Consider the following 7570-nt stretch of genomic DNA (forward strand, 5'->3'; position numbering starts at 1 on the left):
GTATATACAAAAATGCTATGAAAACAAGGAACACATTTAAATGCTCTTCAATTTTTTTCTAAGTCATGCTAAATTATATGTAGCATTTAACGTGGAAAATTCATTTTCATTTTCTGAGAGTATTTTATTTGGAGAATCAAATCATGAGACATCATTACAATTCTTATTTCAGCATAACTGTATCAGAGGCAAATGATAGGCAATAATGGTTTAAAATTTATATAAAATATTGCAGGTCAGATTAACAAAAAAACGTTATAACATAGGTCATTGATATCATGAAATAAATGAAAAAACAGAAGCATAATTACTTTTAATGCTTATTTGTCAAATTGCTAGATTCACTAAATATTGAAAATAGTACATTTCATTTATGTTTTAATTTTAATTAAGAATATGCACTTGTAACATAGAAACCCACACATGAAACCTATATGTTCATGTTGACCAATGTCAATTAAAAAACCCAATCAATTAAAAAAAGGGTATATAACTAAATACAAACTAACAATACAAGAGTTATCATTTTTATTTCAATAATTGATAATCAAACATTTATTGAGCATTATGTCTTGGGTACTGTACTTATGGTCATCAAAATAAGGCTAGTCAAAGTTCACTATATTTGATATTTCTAAACATATTTCATAATTAATATGTTGAGGTATTTTTATTCCCATAAATTTCCTGTGGGCTACTGGTTACTTAATTTTATTCTATTTCTGATATTATTCTGTTGAAACACTTAACATTTCCATTTCATAAAGGAATTCAGTTCTAAAATACAACAAGTCTTAATCCCATATTTTTCAGAATTGGAACATTGAAAGCTAGATATTCAAAAATTAAATTAGAACTTCTAATGCAAATATATTATAATATAAATAAAAATTTAAAATACAACTTAGAAAATGTATGTGATTATTGGTATTATTTATTTCTATTCAAATTAAGTTTTATTAAGACTAGGTTTCCGTGAAATTAACTTATATTCTATTAATTTTTATGTAACACTAGAGGCCTGGTGCATGGATTTGTGCACTGGTGGGGTCCCTCAGCCTGGCCTGTGCCCTCTTGCAATCAGGACCCCTCAGGGGATGTTGGACTGCCGGTTTTGGCCTGATCCCCAGTGCCGACATCCCTCAAGGGATGTAGTAATGCATAAAACAGCAGGCAGCCAGGCGCCCTGCTGCTCCCCCTCCTCCTGGCCCTGCTGCACCTTCCATCCCACTCGGTAGCCAGCTGCCACAGAGGCGGGAGAGGCTCCTGCCACCCCAGCTGAGCTCACCAGCAATGAGCCCGGCGTTTGGCTCCCATCAGTCAGCTGAATGGCGCTCCTGCTGTGGGACCCCACAGACCACCAGGTGGCAGCTCCTGTGTTAAGCATCTTCCCCCTGGTGGTCATAGTGATCTATCATTCGGTTGCTTAGACTTTTATATATATAGATATTATTTCATTTATATTTTTTCTTTTTCACATTTAAATTTTTTTTTTAATAAAAACCTCTGTTGTTTCTGAGTGGTTCATTTACTTATATAATTTTTTTTGATGCTCCTTTTAATAGGCATTTATAAAAAATCATCAGCATTACTTGTTTTTTGTTTTGTTTTGTTAATCCTCACCCAATGGTATTTTTTCATTGACTTTTAGTGAGAGTGGAAGGTATGGGGAGAGCCACAGAAAGAGAAACACTCACATGGATCAGTTACCTCCCACGGGCCTGTGCCCTTGACAGGAACTAAACCTGAACCCCTTCTGTCCATAGGCTGATGCCCTATCCACTGAGCCAAATCAGCTAGTGCAGTATTCCTTGCTTTAAATTCTGCTATATTCCCTATAAAATCTAGCATGTTAAGGTTTAACATTATTCTTAACAGAGTTAAGTAGATTCCAACCTTTAATTTTATTCTACATTAGAATAAGGTATACTAATATGGAAGAACTACCTTAGAGCACCACTGAAGTTAGCTTAGAAATAATTAGTGTAATGTGATAAATATTTAAATATGTAGCATTTTTTTCTCAGAAAATAGTAAAGAAATATTTTAAAAATTAATTTACCATTTATGCTCCTTCTAGAAAGAGCATGGGAAATTTCTCTGTATTTATAATATTGAACTATTTCCTAATTTCTAATTAGTAAAATGAAGCGAATAGTATACCACAAACCTGTATCAAAAATCCCACCAGAATAAGAATACAGTGACTTACATAATTCTTAATTTTAGTAGTTTTTCCTGCTTTCTAACTTATAGTTCTTTAATGGGAATAAGTAAAGTGAAATAAAGGGTTATCCTGTTCTTTGAGTATGTTAAATTGTTGTAAATAAATATTTTGCTTAACAAATACCAATATAGAAAATTTGGGCCAGGAGCTATTTTAAGGTGTTTAGTTTTTTAATCCTCAGAACTACCTTCTGAGGTGAATACTACTTTTATCTTTATTCTAGAAATGTGGAAACTAAAGTACAGACATGTTAAGTAACTTGCTTCAGGCCACAGACATTAGGTAGCAGAACCAGGGCTTGAATTTAGATAAGTTGGCTCTTAACTTTATGGTTTGCCACTTTATAGAAATCCATTCATGAACATTTCTGGCTCCATAAAACATAAACATTCATTTCAGAGTTAATGACAATGATAATAATTCTTTTATGATAATTTCTTTATAAACAGTTTTTAAATTTTGATTTTTATAAAAATTAATATTGTGTTTCAAAATCTTTAGGACTTAACATTAAAATGGGTTGACACCCATAGATGCTGAAGTTATTTAACAAGGTCTTTGAAAAACAATTTTAGTCCAAATAAATGACATCTGCTGTCTTTTATCTGATATTATTTCATTGATTATTTTGCTACAATGTATAATATTCAAATTTATTAGTATTATTTTCAAAATTAGGAGTGATAACAAGAAGCTTATTGATAACACTTCTCTTTCTGTTTATTTTTTAAACCTTTCCAAATTGCACTTTATATAATTACTAGAGGCCTGGTGCACGAAAATTCATGCATGGGGGGTGTGTGTCCCTCAGCCTAGCTTGCACCCTCTCCAATCTGGGACCCCTCGAGGGATGTCCGACCGCCCGTTTAGTCCACCAGGCAGTTGGACATCCCTTTCACAATCCAGGACTGCTGGCTCCCAACCACTCACCTGGCTCTGCCTGATCACCCCCTAACCACTCCCCTGCCAGTCTGATCGACAGGTGTGGCCATCTTGTGTGTTGGAGTGATGGTCAACTTGCATATTACTTTTATTAGATAGGACTAGAGGCCCGGTGCATGAAATTCATGCACTTGGGTGGGGGGTCCCTCAGCCTTGCCTGCACCCTCTTGCAGTCTGGGAGCCCTCAGAGGATATCCAACTGATGGCTTAAGCCCACTTCCCAGACATCTTTAGCACTGCTGCAGGGCAGTAGAGGCTCCCACTACCGCTATGCTTACCGGTCATGAGCCTGACTTCTGGTTGAGCAGTGCCCGCCCCATGGGAGTGCACTGACCACCAGGGGGCAGCTCCTGCATTGTGCTTCTGTCCTGTAGTTGTCAGTGTGCATCATAGCAACCGGTTGTTCCACCGTTCAGTCGATTTGCATATTAGCCTTTTATTATGTAGGATTTATTTATTTTGTGGTTATGTAATTATACAATTTACATAGTGCTTCCCCCAATAATTCTAGTATGTACTCACCTGGCACCATTTATCATATTACCATATTATTGACTATTACCCTATGCTATACTTTACATCCCCTATTTTGTAATTAGCACTTTTTACTTCTTAATTTCTTTACCTTTTTCACCTAGCCCCTCAACCTCTCTCCTTTCTGGCAACGATCAGTTTGTTCTCTATATCTATGAGTGTGTTTCTATTTTGTTTGTTTTTTTATTTTGTTCTTTTGATTCCACATTTAAGTGAAATCATTTGGTATTTGTCTTTATATAATTTATTTCACTTAGAATAATATTCTCTATGTCCATCCCTGTTGTCACAAATGGTAAAATTTCATTCTTTGATATGGTAAAGTAATATTTCATTTTGTATATGTACCACATCTGCTTTATGTAATTTGGACATTAGGTTACGTTCTTATCTTGGTTTTTGTAAATAATGCTGCAATGAGAATTGGGGTGCACATATTCTTTTGAATTAGTGTTCTGAATTTATTTTGGATGCACAAGTGGAATTTCTGGGTCTTAAATCAGCTCTTTTAATTTTTTGAGAAATATCTATATTGTTTTCTATAGTGGCTGCACCAGTTTGCAATCCCAGCAATAGTGCACGAGGGTTCCCTTTTCTCCACATCCTAACCTACACTTTTTTGTTGATTTATTGATGATAGCCACTCTCAGAGGTGAGGTAATACCTCATCGTGGTTTAAATTTGCATTTCTCTAATGATTAGTGACATTGAGCATCTTCTCATATGTTGGCAATCTGTATGTTTTCGTTGGAGAAATGTCTATTCAGATCCTCTGCCCATTTTTTAATTGGACTGTTTGTTTTCTTTGTGTTGAGTTGTATGTCTTGTATATATTTTATATATTAACTTTTTATTGGATGTATTATTGGGAAATATCTTCTCCCATTCAGTAGGTTGTCTTTTGCTGTGTTGATAGTTTTTCTCCTATTTATTTCTCATGGTCTAAAATGCAGTTATCACCTATGCAAGGCCTTTATTACAAAGAGTCATTTAATAGATAGGGATCTGTACCTATGGAATTGCTAATATAGTATTAATTGTTAAATAGAATTTTTCTTTGCTAGGTTATCAAAGCATCTATAAAACTCTTTAAATCAAAAGTGTTTGAATAGCAAAAATGAAATTCTGAAACAATAAACTTCCAATTGGTTTTAATGTACTAGATTTATTAAATTAGAAAAATACATCATGTATTTTAGGAAAAATACAGGAAAATTGTTTTCCCTAACCATCAACTAATCTGAAAATTAAATCAACCAGTGTATTAAGTAGAGTTCCATAGAATCAGAGTTGGAAGTGGAGATTTTTGTGCAAGTGGTTTCAGAGAGTGCTCTAAGGTGAAATTTTCAAATGAGTGAGGGAAAGCAAGTTAGGACAGAGGAAGAAGTGAGGCAAATGTGGCTTCAGCTGACGTCCAGCCTTAGTGTGATGGAATGCTGGGGTATAAATGGCACCTCAGTTGTCCCACCATCAGGAAAGGAGATTAAGCTTTTGTACTTGTGTATAAGTTACCCATTGTCTGAGGACCACCTGTTAAGTGGGAGACATCTTGGGCACATTTGGTTGGCGTTCCATATCAGCTGAGGGCATTTCTCAGAAGAAGATAGCTCAACAATTGATGGAGGAATATCCATGTCTGATAGAGGGGTGTAGGTGGAGGACAAATAATGTGCACTACAACCCATATAATCTATTCAAAGAACATTCTAAAAAATAAATATTTGAGGGTTATAGGTTTTCTATAATGGCATTTAAACTATATTTTCATTATAAATATAGTACAGAAGAAAGAGCACTATATGTATTGAGAATCAAGAGATTCCAATTTTTCTGCATGACACTCAAACCTCCTGGGTCTCAAGTATCTACACTAATAAAAGAGAAAGATGCAAATTGATCGTGCATTCACGACACCCACCAGCCAATCAGGAGTGAGTATGCAAATTAACCCGAAAAAGATGGCAGGTTAATTTGCATACACAGGCACTGCCCCAGCTGCTTCCAGGCCTCTGGGCAGCATGGAAAGGTAGAAAGGTGGCTCTGGCCGGAGCAAAGGCGGTGCCGGCAGTCAGGGGAAGGAAGGCCCATTCTGGCAGAAATCTTCATGCATTGGGCCTCTAGTTATCTATAAAATTCATGACACAAGTTTTAAAAAAATCCTCATCCAAAGATATGTTTATTGATTTTAGAGAGAGAGAGAGGAAGAGAGAGAGAGAAAGAGAGAGAGAGAGAGAGATGAAAGAGAAACATCCATCAGTTGCCCGGCAGTGAGGGGAAGGAAGGCCCATTCTGGCAGAAATCTTCATGCATTGGGCCTCTAGTTATCTATAAAATTCATGACACAAGTTTTTAAAAAATCCTCATCCAAAGATATGTTTATTGATTTTAGAGAGAGAGAGAAGAAGAGAGAGAGAGAGAGAGAAAGAGAGAGAGAGATGAAAGAGAAACATCCATCAGTTGCCTCCCATATGTGTCCTGTCTGGGAATCAAATCACAACCTACTGTTGTCCGACAATGCTTCAAGCAACCAATCCATCTAGCCAGGGCCATGACACAGTTTTGAAGTTCTCTGTCATCAGCTTCAAAATCATTTTCTAATATCCTCTTTTATTAAGCACAGATTTGTACTCATTAAAATTATGTATTTTTATTTGTTGGTTATGCCTTATTTAACACAGTCATAGAAAGATTACCACACTTTTCTCATTCATTCATTCTTTCATTTATTTAAAAAATATTTTTATCTGTCAGAGTTCTAGGTGTTAAGAATATAGAATAAGACAGATAACTTATCACCCTGACTGGTTTGGCTCAGTGGATAGAGCGTTGGCCTGCGACTGAAGGGTCCCAGGTTCAATTCCGGCCCCAAGCATCAGTATGAGGAAAAATTAAAGAAATAATAGACCTAAGTGAAAATATGAATTTGTAGTAAGCAATCTAATAAAACTAGGTTTCACCTGACAAAGGAATCTCTGTGAGCCTCAGCTGAATAAATCACAAAGGTGCTGAAAGAGATGCCAAATGACTCAGATGGTAGCAGTCACAAAGGCATGGGGTTTAAACGGGTAAAAGAAGAAACCAACCGATATATGCACCTTATAAATTCATTAAAATATTACTAGTTTACCAGTAAGGAGGGATTAACTGAAAAAGTAGATTTCAACACACAGTACTTGTAGTGTTATTTGTATAATATTTAACTTACCTATTTAATAAACTTGGTAATAACTTATTTATATTTAATGTATTGAGTTTTCACTATTATTTGAAAGTTCTCCTCATGAAATCTTGCCATTACTAATTATAGCAGAAATTCCTGAATCTGAAGATACCCAGTAGTTATGACACTGTTGCCCAGGTCAGAAGGCACCATTATAACTGACATTACTTATTGTTTTTTTCTCTCTATAGGGAGGAAAAGGCAGTCTATCATCATCTAATATATCATTATGCAGGTTGGTTCACTTAAACCATGCCTAGTTGAAAGTGGCATACTTCATAAATGTGCTTACCTACCATGCCTATCTTCATGTCAGATTATTTTAAAATATAAAAGTTAAGTGTACTTCTTCCCATAGGAATTTTATACATTTTCTATATAAAAATTAGGTAAAGAAGAGCAGTGGTGGCTTAAGTCATTAGTCCATCATGCTTTCCAGGCAAGATACCAGATTATACATAATATGACATTGCTTTATGCAAAATCTCTAATTAAGACAATTTACACACAAAAGTATGACATCATTGTTGTAAAGTAATACAATTGTGAATAAAATGGTATTGATTCAGAAGTTGGTTAGGATATTTCTGATTGGGAAAGCGAAGTGGAACCAAATTTTCATAGTATTTATTCTGGTTGATAATTTG

This window comes from Myotis davidii, unplaced genomic scaffold (genome assembly GCF_000327345.1).
Source record: "Myotis davidii unplaced genomic scaffold, ASM32734v1 scaffold31, whole genome shotgun sequence".
NCBI lineage: Eukaryota > Metazoa > Chordata > Mammalia > Chiroptera > Vespertilionidae > Myotis > Myotis davidii.